The sequence below is a fragment of the Apodemus sylvaticus genome, chromosome 5, assembly GCF_947179515.1.
Source record: "Apodemus sylvaticus chromosome 5, mApoSyl1.1, whole genome shotgun sequence".
Lineage (NCBI taxonomy): Eukaryota > Metazoa > Chordata > Mammalia > Rodentia > Muridae > Apodemus > Apodemus sylvaticus.
Genome location: NC_067476.1, coordinates 4,991,865 through 5,004,078, shown reverse-complemented (window position 1 = coordinate 5,004,078; position 12,214 = coordinate 4,991,865). Strand labels below are relative to the sequence as shown.

At 54.1% G+C, this 12,214-nt stretch overlaps 1 protein-coding gene across 1 annotated transcript in view; it reads left to right on the top strand.

Moving 5' to 3' along the window:
* Nucleotides 1–2,999: 2,999 nt before the first annotated feature.
* Nucleotides 3,000–12,214, top strand: part of Nacc2 (NACC family member 2) — a 68,924-nt gene continuing 59,709 nt past the window's right edge. Inside the window, exon 1 of the mRNA XM_052181868.1 lies at nt 3,000–3,129. The gene's annotated coding sequence lies outside the window, so the exon portion shown is untranslated. The remainder of the gene's footprint in view (nt 3,130–12,214) is intronic.

The following is a 12,214-nucleotide window of genomic DNA, read 5'->3' as shown; positions in this document are numbered from 1 at the left end:
CGTGCCCTTCTCCACGGTCCTTCACCGTGGCCGTGGCTAGCAGGGCTTATGGACGGCAGAGCCTCTTGCAGGACCGGGTGGCACCTGCCACCAGGCTATGTCCTGGTGCCGCACACACGCACGCACGCACGCACGCACACACACGCACGGCACTCTCCCGCCACACTGACCAAGTGCAGGGAACGCACTGCACAGGCCTCACTCTGCAGCACCCCTACTGAAGACCAGCGAATAAGTGAGCCCGAGTTGGCCGGCTCCATCTTCCTCCTAAGCTGATCTTCTCATGTACACAACAGGAATTAGGGGAGACGACATCATGAGTTCACTGTCAACGCTGCATTAGGCAATGCTCTCAAGCCAGGCCAGAATTTGTAAATATTCCATGACTACACATCACACACACACACACACACACACACACACACACACACACACACACACGTGCAAGGAGGCAAGCAAATGCTCACATATGCATGAGAAACAAGTGCTCCCTGTTGCCTTTTTTCCGCACAAGTAGGGGAGTTTGCATGTGTGGGCATATGTGTGCACATATATGTGGAATCAGAGGAGGATGTCAGGCATCCTTCTGGATTGCTCTCCACTTTATTTACCAAGGTAGGGTCACCAGTCATGTCTGATTCGCTTTTATGTGAGTCTAGGGGATTTGAACCTTGGTCTCAAGTTTGCATAGCAGAGCTTTATCCACTGAGACATCTGGTGTTTTTCTAATAGATCACTGAATGAGCAAAAAGGAAAGGAAAAGAAAGGAAAGGAGCCTGGTCCTAGTCTGGTAGAGGAAAAGGTTTGTTATAGATCTGTGGGAGATCACAGTCAGAGGCAGGGACTTGTAGGAGAGTGCAGAGTGGACCTGACTGAGCTGGGCCATGAGGGGAGAGGAAGAGGGGAAGGATGGGGCAGAGAGGAACCAGGCACAGCAGCCAGGAGGCCCAACGTTACCGAGTGGATAACCAAATGGTAGGATTATATAAGGAAGAGCAACCCAGTGCCCTGGGTGGGACCGTTCAGGGTACAGGGCAGGGTATGCCAACTAGAAGGGCCCTATAACTGGGACTGATGGATGCTGGAGGAAGAAGGAATCCAGGCTCACTTTGATATATTAAATAGGCACCTCAACCGCTTGTCCCAAGTTTGAAATCTAACACTCAGGTTTTGAGCCAGGTGGTAATAACACATGCCGCCTTTAATCCCAGAACTCAGGAGGCAGAGGCAAGCAGTTCTGAGAGTTCGAGACCAGCCTGGTCTACAGAGGGAGTTCCAGGGCTACACAAAGAAACTCTGTCTTGAAACAAACAAACAAACAAACAAACAAACCAAAAATAGTTTTTTGAACTGGGAGCAGTGCTCCTACTCAGTACACTAGGAAACCCTGGATTTTAGCTTTGCCAAATGTTTCATTAATAGTAACTTTTACAAATGCAAAGGATGAATCAAACGTGCACTGAAAGGTGTTGAATGGCTCACTAGAGGGGATGGGAGGGGCTCCTGCACCATCTCCACCTATGGGTCCCTTCTGTACAAGGTGACCTAGCTCTGGTTACTAGTGTCTCACGGACAGCCTCTAGTGTTTTTTGTTTTGTTGGGTTGTTTGTTTGAGAAACAGGGTCTTTCTTATGTATCTCTGGCTGTCCTGGAGCTCACTGTGTAGACCACAATGATGTCTCAAACTCACAGACATTCTCCTGCCTCTGCCTCTCAAGTGCTGGGATGCATCTAAAGTTAGGAGCCTGAAGGAATCCTCTGTGGTGCCCATCTCCTGCCTGGGCACCAGGCTTGCTCAAAGCCTCGCTCCCACTCACCGGTGTGGGTAGCAGAAACCACTCACTGCTGTGCCTAACTCCTACATCCCGTGCCCAAGTTACTTCTAACTCAACCATGTGTGGTTGATGGTCTCCAGCGTCTCTCCGCCCTCCGCCAGCTTCCCTCAGCTTCCCTCAACAGGCTAACAATGTGTGGGGGGCTGGGCTTTTGGACCTGGGACCAAATTTAGATCTAAGTGGGGTTCTGGGGAAAGGCCAGGATTGAGGTCCCATATCCATTTTCTGGTGGGCCAGCCGGGGAATGAAATAGTTTGTGTGTGCTGGGGTGGGGGTTGGGATGTAAGAGGTGTTTTCTAGAAGCAGAGCTGAAGCCAAGTTTAGGCCAAGGGTCAGTTATGACCAAAGCATGGATAAAGAAGCCAGGGTCTGAAGTGCTCTGTCAAGCTAATGCCTACTAATGACCGTAGCCAGTATAGCTAAGGTCTTGGGAAGGGATGGCCAACTTTTGTTCACTTAAAGCCCATCCTCGCCAGTGACCTTGCTCATGACCTCTTTCCTGGTGCCATTCTTATTTTTTTCTGCATGCACCCTTGTGTAGCAAAGGGCCAAAATGGCTGTGACCCTCAAAAGGCATTGGTACCTGAACACACACTGGGACTCAGGGCAATCAAGAGGACTCCTGGGTACTTTGAAGTGTGTGGCTGGTTTTATTTCTAAGCACTTGACTTAAAACCAGATCTCTATCCACGAGAGCATAGCCTTGAGCAAACAGAGAGTACTGTTGACCACGTCTGGAGACAATGTCACACGCCTAGATTCCACTGGACTTGAATACTGCAAGAGCCTCCTCTACATGGCTGTAAGTCGGAGGGCAGCAGGCACCAGGGCTCGGCGGTACTTATTCCAAGACTGCTCAGTCACGCAATTTGCCATCCAAAGCTGGTGGGTGCAAGCGCCCAGGGAATTAAGAGGTTGGTACTCGGTGACCCAGGTCCTACCCCCGTTCGGACGCTGATCCTATCCCCTTCGGTGCCCCGTGCAGGCTCGGAATCTAAGTGCTCGGAAGGCACCGCGGAGCAACTCTTGGGCTCTCCCACCAGACCCCTCTATGCTTCTCTCTCCCGCGCCCACCTGGCGACGAGTGCGCGCGGGCGCGCGCGCGGTCGGCGCTCTGTCCCTTTAAACAGCCCGCGGGCGCCTCCCCCGCGCCCCGCCCCCGCCGCGGTGCGGCCGCCGGTGCTGGGCGAGGTCGGAGAAAGTCCGCGGGCGCCGGAGCTCGGGGACGCCGGAGCACTTCCTGCCGCGGGCGGTGCCGCAGCTGCCCAGGCCGGACTGGGCCGGGTGCCCGCAGGTACGGCCAACTTGGCGCGCGGCGCGCCGTTTCCGCCGCGGGCCAGTCGTCCCGCCCGCACTTCCCGCAAACTCCGCGGCGCGGCCGCCCAACTTGCGCACCCGCCGCCTGCCGCAGTGCCCGCCGCGCGCCCGGGGCGCGGCCGAGTGGGTCGCGGGCGGCGCTGAAGCTGCGCGCTGGCCCCGGGGCGGAGAGGCGGGCTCGCCGAGGTGTCCCGGCCCAGAGCCCGGCCCTGGCCTGGCCAAAGCTGGCACTCCGGGCGCGCTAGTCCTTCCTTTTCCGTTGGGGTCCTCTGGCCACGGGAGACCCCGGGTTCGTCCCGCACGGGAGGGGAAGCCCCGATGACACTGGCCTCTGGCCAGGGCGCAGGGGACACACCCCTCCTGGCCGGCCAGGTCAGAGGCAGCGCGTCTGCGCATCAGATTCGGCCCGCGTCCGTCTTCCCTAGCTAGGCGGGCCGGTTGGTGCCAGGGGTCGTCACTGCCTCCTTTTCTCTCGGGTGCCAACTCCAACTTTGGGAGACACTGGGTTTCGCTGCAGTGGGAGGGGGCTTTTGGCTTGCCCCTGTTTCTGCATCTCCGCAAAGTTGTTCAGGTCTCCGGACTCTTCTCCAAGAAAACTCAAGGGTGTGTGGGCTGGGGGAGATTGGGATTGGCCATGGCTTTTCGCCCGCCCGAGACTGGGACTCAGTTCCCGCTTCTCCTGTGCATATGTTATGGGAGTGTGTGGGGTCGCCTCAGCCCTTTTCTGAGTTCATTTCATGGGCAGATCTGTTCCGTTACTTACTGATGATATCCTCCTGGTGCTTTTTGAACCCTAGGGTTTGTGGGCTCCCCCATTCTGCTCCCTGGAGTTGACCTCACGGGCAACACCCACTCTACCCTACGCCCTCTCCTTGGAGATTCCGGGTGGATGGAGATGTTTGTTGGGCTCTCTGTGCTAGCTTTCAGGTGTAGCTCTGGGGAGAGTTGCAGCTGAGCCTGTCTGGGGCTGGGGCGGGCTGGGCCATGGTCCTGGCTGTCCCAGCTCGGCTCTTGATCCGGTAAAGCCCGTCCTTCCGAGCAGTTCATGTGTGCACGTTCATGTTCTGGTCATCCCTGGTGCAGCCCTCTGGTCCTGCTCTTTTGCCTCTGGTTCCCTTTTCTGTTCTCTTCCTTCTAAAAATTCTTGACTGCTATTCCCTTCTGTTTCCATTTTGAAGAAGGATGAGGGCAGGATGTTCCGTGGGGCTCTGGACACTTGTGTGGTCTTTAACTATGATGTCCTGGGAGGGTTGGCAGTGAGTTTTAATTTCACACTTGAGGGGACAAAGCGTGTTCAGCTATGGGGTGGAGAGCCAGCGTTCCTGTCTCTCCCTCCAGCACTCTTCTCCAGGCCCACGGAGCCACCCACTCATCCACCAGTGTCCTTCACTCTTCATTCCTTCAAGGATGCTCTGGGACACTTCCTCATTGGGTGAGACCCAGGGCAGTTGGCCCCTGTTCTTTAGGCCAGCTGGCTGGAATTAGCACAAGTAGAACAAGGTATCTCTTGTCACCTCACAGCGGCCAGGTCTTTCCTCAGCAGTCATGCCCATGGCGATGGTGCTGGGTGAAGGCTATGCACCCTGGCATCTGAACCTTGCTGATTCCGGGAGCTGGAAGCCATTTAGAATGCTGGGAAACACTACCAGAGAGAAACGCTTGTGCTGCAAGAGTTGAGCGCCAGGCTGCTTCTGAGCATCCACCATCCATCGGCTGTGTTAGGGACTGTCGGCATTGTGTGTGGGTGCCCAGAGCGATGCTCCCTGGAGAGAGCTTGTGCCTGCATTTGACAACCTTACCAAACCTTTCTTCAGACTAGTTCTTGAACCTGCCCTGTCCTATCAGTATAGTGGTTTCAGGGGGTGAGCTGGGGTGCCCCAGAGCCCTGCTTGCCACAGAGGTTCTTTCTGCCTGATTTTCATGGTGGCCAATGTGATCTCTTGGGTCTAGGCAGGCCTTGGTATAGGGGTTCAGCACTGATGGGGCAGAAACTGAGAGCTGAGGCTGCCTCTGAGATCTGTGCCCCTGGCATCCTTGATCCTGGAGTGTGCAAGGCCCCCAGGGGCTGCCAGCCCTGGCTGTCCATGTTTTCTGTACTCATTGCCCCAGACATGCATGGCATAGCCCATGAAGTCACCCCATCTCCTGTCTTCCGGGCTCGGCTCCTCCCACCTGGTGACTTCTAGGGCATTCTCTGGAGAGCTTACAGTGGGTTGAAGTCACTTCAGGTGTAGGGGTGAGATGAACCACCAGACCTCCCAGGCTGCTGAGAGAAAGAGAGTGTGTGTGTGTGTGTGTGTGTGTGCGTGTGTGCGCGCGCACTGTTTATTGGTCCAGTGACCACGAACCACTGTCAGACCCCAGTCCCTTACCTTCCTCTGCCACAAAGCCACAAACTGTCAGTGTGAGGATGGGAGAAAGTGACTTCTGTCTACACCCTACCACAGTATGTGCTGCTGCCCTGTCAGGTTCTCACCCTTGCTTTACCAGCTGCTGCTTAGGTGTGTCTGGCCCACGCTGACCTGCTGGGCCTAGGTTCTCGGGGTGACATAGGCTGCCTTTCAGCTCTGAAGAGTCATGGCTGGTTGGCATGGGGTTGGATGCAGGTACCCATGGTGATGTTCCTAGGGGTCACCCTCATCTGAGGGAACCTGCGTGGCCTGTTTTTTGCTTTGCTTTTTTTTTTTTTTTTTTGAGACAGAATCTTATGTAGCTCAGGCTGGCCTTGAACTCAGTATGTAGCTGAGGATGACCTTGAACCTTGAGGATGATCCTGCAGCCTCCTAAGAGCTGGGATTACAAGTACGTGTCCTTATACCTGACCCCAGGTCTGGCCTTTTGGAGAAGGGAGCACAGTCATGTGGTAATGTAAGAGACACTGCCTCAGTGCAAGGGGCAGTTCCCACCAGCCCCCAGGACACTGGGCTTTAGCTGGTCCTGGCAGGTGTACGCTTCCTGCACTGGCCAGCGGGGAGTGTACGAAGTCTGCTTTGCCTGAGTGTAATCAGGTGATGAGGGGTTCTAGAGCCTGACTTGCCAAGACCGCTCTGCTCAGGCAGTGTGAGCAGCTGGCCCTGGGTGAACATGAGGTGGTGGAGAAGCTTCCTTAGCATCAGCATAGTCTCTGTAGTTTCTTAGACGGGGGCAACCCTGCTCATAGCCGGCCCACCATTGCCTCCTCCTGGGCTTTCCTCCCTTTTAGTCTTACACCATTCCCACCCCGCCCCTGGCTGGCCCTAAGACTGGAGAAGCAGCATGTGATCTGGGCCAAGGTGGCTGCTCCCCTGCTCTCCAGTGCGAGGATCCTGGCAACCTCTGTTGCCGCTTTAGCAGACTCTCACTCTTTCCTAGGCTGCCTCCTGTTGGCGTCACCTGCCCTTCTCCTAGAGCCAGACTGCACTCGCTAGCTAGCTAGGCTGCAGGTGGCTTTGACATTGGAATTTGGGGCTTTAGAAGCAGAGACCTGTGTGTCTGGTTCTCCCAGACTACAGGCCTGTGTCCTCGATTTGGAGCTCACGCTGTTCTTGCCCTGAGAGGAGTCTGAGCAGAGCAGAAAATGGACTCTGACCCAGGTCCTGCCTGCCCCGGAGTCTGCAGGGCCAGCTCTGGCTTCTGGGAAGCTGCCGGATTAGGAATTTGAGGCCAGATTACCAGAGATTTTGTCCCCTCCCAAGGCTGTGTGACCCTCTCTCTCTCTGGCATCCATACTAGGTCTCCAAGCTGGCTCTGCCTGGCCTGCTGCCCTTGGGATGAGGAGACCCTTGGTGAGAATGTTGCTGGCCCTTTAAGGGGAGGCTGGTTCAGTCTCAGGGAGAAGGAGGCTTTTTCTCTGGAGTTGTTTCCAGGTCCCTGGGGAAGAGCTGGCTGGGGCTCTTAGGAATCACGCCCCTCCTCCCTGAACCAGGCCTGGCATCCAGGAGGGCATCCAGCCACAGATGGGCCTCCAGCTCCAGGCCCGCCCCTTGCTGGTGTCTGGGAAGCAAGCAGGGGTGGGGTGGGGCGGGAACAACTTGGGGCCTGAAAGTGCCCATATATAGTCACTGGGGGTGAGCAGGGAGTCAGGCCTGTGAGCTTCTGATCCTGGGGTGGCCAGTGCCCCCTGGCATTCCAGTGGGGAGGGATTGCCGCCTGAAAGGCAGGAGGATCTAGGGTAAAGTACGTTGGATCCAGCAAAGCCAGCCCCTAAAGGAATGTTTGTTGATTGAAAATAAAATGTCCCAATTCCTCTGTAGTTAGATCCAAGAATACTTTGAAAACTTCCATTTTTTAGAAGTCAGAGGTAAATAGCATGTCCATAGTCTCTCTGATGGGGTTCTTTCCATCGTGAAATGCTGAAGCCCCTTTTGTGAGGGCTACTGAGTGTCTGTTCTCACTCACAACCCTATTTGGGAGAGAGGGGCTTGCCTGCCTCTGCCTCTGATGTCTCTGGAGTCTCTCTGTTCTGTCTTCTAAGTGGCTGGTGTTGGTGTTGCTGGGTTGCTGCTGCCTGTGTATGGGGCACCCCTGTGTATGGGGCGCCCCTCTCTGTGCAGCCTCGGGGAGGGGGCTTTGTCCTTGGCCTCCTCTGCCTATCCACTCTTTGTTGTACTCTTGACTCTGCTTTTAAAAATCACAATGTTAACACAGTTTTTGCTCCTTTAATCTAGTTACTATTGTGCTGCTAAGCGCCTTTGTTAAGTTTTGTATATGGATACTTTTTGTTGTTGTCAGCAGTTTTTTTTCTCTCTCTCTCTTTTTTTTTTTTTTTAGATATAAAGCCATTAGGGTGAGAGAAGATTAAAAAGATACATTACAATTAAAATGTTAATGAAATCTGCATCATACAACTTTTGAAACCCTTCAGGCATTTATCTTGCCTGTGTCATGTCCATTAACTTCGGCTATTCTTATTCCACACTGACCCCTGCTGAGAGATTTGTGCTATAATTGGATTTTTTTTCTTAAATAAAAAAAAGGGGGGGAAGAAAGCTTTTAAGAAAATAGAGGTTGAGTGGCCGGTCCTGGTCCTGGAATGAAGAGAGTGGGGAATGGAAGAGCTTGGCTCCCTCTAGCCGGCTCAGAGCTCACCCCTCCTCGGCTTTAAGATGTGCACTTAGGGTGTGGCTTTGCAAGAGGGAGAGCTGAGGGGCGAGCCTGAGGGCCAGGTTGGGGCATTGGGTATACTCATTCCCCAGGGAAGAGCCAAGAAGCTGGAGTGTGTGACAGGAGACCCCCTCCATCACTCCCCCTTACCTGTGACTGTTTAAGGGCACACTGGTGTTTCTGGCTAGGGTTTTGGGCTGTGAAAGGGGGGATTCCCCAGGTCTTCTTCCCAAGACGGTTGAGAGTTGAGGGTAGGACTGTGTGACTTCTGGGCAGGTGGGTCAGATGTCTGTGCGTATGTAAGTGTATGTACAGTTGTGTGCTCATGTGGCCCGTGGCCCGCAGCCTCTCTGTCCCCGGGACTGTCTTTCCCAGGGCAGCTCTGTGGGCGCCTTGCCGTGCTGGAGCTGGTCAGGTGGTTGGCAGTGGGCTGCAATAGACAGATTTCATGTCTATGTTTCTGCAACACCTTTCTATAAAGGGAAACATAATTTAAAATATGATTACTTAGTGTTGTAACAGCGCCTCAGCCGCTCTGCTGTGAGGAAGATCATTATCAGTCTGATATTAACTTGCAAAGAATATTATGCAAATTGCCTGCGACTTGGGAATCCTGGCAGGCAGGGCTGGTCTGGCTTCCCTGGAGCTTGGGCCCTTGTCCTTGGGGCTGAGACTTTTCTTTACTTCTTTCCCTGGATACCCAGGCCTCTCTGCCCTCAAGGTCCTCTTAGCAGCAGCAGCAGCCCTGAGCCTTAGGTCTGTAGGGCCCCACCCACATCCTTGATTCTACTTTGCTACAGTGAAAGGAAGCTAAAAGCGTTTGGCAGGCTTGCTGTGATGTGGGGGTAGCATTTATCTGGGGTGACAGTACCATGATGATGGTCGTGCCTCGGCCTTGACACAGGCACTCTGTGACTCAGCAGCCCCTGAGGAATGGACGTAGGGATAGCTGGGAGGTGAGGGGTGGGAGGGGTGGGGGTGGGAGGATGGAGGGATGGGGGTGGGGGGCAAGGGGGCGCAGTTGTCCCACTGGTCATACATGACCACTGGGTTTGGGCTGCTCCCAGGGGTATAGGGCAGCGCCTAGGAAGGGGATGCTCAGGCATGTGTATGTTCTGCTGTACTGTGCTTTCGATGCCAGCTACACCATTATAGTGTTCTCATGTGTCTACCCTCCCAGTTCATCCTAATGGGGGTGGTACAGTCTGGCTAAGAGAACATTTCTTTCAAACTTTTGTTCCGCTGTAACAAAGCCCCACAGAGCAATGTCCCTGACTTTAAACAGCAGAAAGGCCCATCTTGGGGTTGTAGAAACAGTGTCCACTGGTGCTAGTGAAAGCCTAGTAGTTGGTCCCCTAAAGATGCCCCAGTGCGGTGAAACTGATGCCCACTGGGTGTCACTGAATCTTCTTGCTGTGTCCCAAATCTGACGCAGAGCCAAGGGCTGGGAAGCAGGCACCTGCCTGGGGAGGCCCTTAGCTTCCCAGGGCAGGAGGCAGAAGCTGGGGGTGGGGTGTGGCCTCTGGCATCTGGTAGAGAGCTATGCTCTCCCGGGAGCAGGCAGGAGGCTCTTGCAAAGGCCAGGGATAGATGGGGCATTCCAGAGGAGCACACTGATGCTTATTCCAGGTGGTTGCTGCCTACAGTGCGGGGTTTCATACCCAGGGTCCTCTTGGAGTGTGGGCCCTGGCCCTTACTGCAGTTGGGTCCTGATTCAAGGCCTCAGTTTCTCTGTATGTGTGAAACGAGGGAAGCTGATCATGAGCTCTGAACAGCATCCGGCACTTGACTTTCGTCGTCGGGGTCTCTGGCCAGGGCTGATCCCCAGTCAGCTCTGGGAAGACTACCTTGTGTCACCCTGAGCTGTCTTCCGCATGACTTGGCCAGCCACCTCTCCTGTGTGGCTAACTCTTACTTAGGATGGCTTCTGGAGGACTAGGGGGCCTTGCCTGCTTGACCTTGCCTGCACCATTCTTGCTGCTGTCCCCTTGACTCTGCCTCTTCCCTCTAGCTCACCTCAGCTCCTTAACCCTTCGGTGCCCTGTTTGTGAACAAGGCCCGGCTGGATGTTTTGGTCCAGGGCAGAAAACCTTTGGGCTGGTGGTTCTTGAGGTACTTGTGAGCAGAGTGGGCTTTAGACATAGCATGTGCTGCTTCTCAAAGCTTAGTGGAGGACGTGTGCATTGCAGCAGTGCAGCTAGAGATCTTTGAAAGAACAGCGCAGAGGGGGCCGAAGGAGGGAAATGGGGCCGAGAGGCTTACATAAGCTGTGGGATAGGAGAGACAGACACTGTGTTAATTATTGTAACCCAGTTTAGCGGTGAGTCTGTGTCACATGAAGTGGCCTGGAAACTGAAGCGCGTGGGTCACGGTGAAGCCCAGGGGTGACATGGCTGACACAGGAACAGACAGGGTGGGGTGCATACCAGCTGTCACCACAGGGGAGGCTGAAAGAATGAGCTATCCTTGGGGTCCAAAGCAACCCCGTCGTAGGGAACTACTGCTCCACAGCCCTGGGCACACTCGGCCCTGTGTGCCAGTCTCTGTCTCCTTGTCCAGTCTCTTCTCTAACTGGGTGAACTTGCTTCAACTGCGTTTGTACCTGGGGCTGAGCTTCAGGCCAGGCCCTGTCTGGACCAGGAGCAGCCTTGTCGGCCTGATGATGTCAGTGTGGTGAGCTGTGCAAAGCGGCAGCCTTGGCGTCTTTCCTGGTACATAGCAGGCTCCCAGGTGGCTCCTCCTTTTCAGGTGACCAAGCGTGTTGAGGGTAGAGCCCACGGGCCCTGGGGTCACTAGAAGCTGCCCTGAGACCGCAGCTCTGGACTACACAGGAAGTTGTTGTTGTTGTTTTAACCCCCTCAGGAAGTTCTTTGTGGCATAGGAAGATGTGTCCTGACATCCTTGAGAATCCCTGCCACTCCCCTCAAACTCTTTATGGGACACCTCAGGGTTTGGAGATGCACCTCTGTCCCTGCTGGCAAGGAAGGGCCTCTGGGAAGGCTGACCATTGTCTTTCTTGCTTGGAAGACCTTGGTTATCTTCTGTGTGCTGCGTCTGAGGGGTGACAGAACCTATGGCTCATGACCCAGACATGGTCTCCTTCTTGGACCATGACCCCTTCTTTGGGCTCTGATGGGGTGACATGGTCTCCTCCTGCCTGAGGCCAAGAGTTGTGGAAGGGTAGCCCCTTCCATTCTGACACTCTGAAGGGAGACTGGCTTCCATCCTTGCCCCTGCTGATCTCACTTCCATTGATACACTGGTTACCCAGTATTGACAGGTGACATTGTGCTTCAGATGCTTGAGGAAAAGATTAATGATAATCAAATTTAGAGATTACATGTGCTGTTTAAAGAACTCTTCCCAGACCTCTTAGGAATAAGTTACCCTGCATACACACAAAGTGTATCTTGTTCAAACAAGAGCCACCTGCCACCTCCCTGTGCTGGCACAGGCTGTGGCCTCTGTGCTGGCACAGGCTGCGGCCTCGGTGGCAGTGCATGCTCCAGAGAGTACTCAGCAGGTCTCACCCGGGGCAACCTTCACAGTGAGACTTCCGGTGCAGAGGCCATGTTCTTGTTACTTGTATGGCTGGAAGGTAATTTTATGTTTTAGTGAATCTGAGGGATTTATTTATTTATTTTTTTTACTTTACTCTTTTGAAGAACATTTTTATTGGCTATCCTGCAATAGTAGCAGAGGCTAGATGGGTGGTAACTAGAATTCTGCTTTTTGTGTTTGGTTTAATTTTTTAAACATTACTTTTCCCTCCCCAACCCCTGTGTGTGTGTGTGTGTGTGTTGGTATATGTATTCTCATGTATGTACACTGTAGAGTGTAGAGGTCAAAGGGCAGCTTTTTGAAGAGTGTGTTACCCCCTTCCACCATGTGGCTTCCAGGCATCAAATGTAGGTGGTCGGGCTTGTGGCAAACTGCTTTACCGCATGGAGCTATCTCACTAACTCTGTTTGTATCGGAGG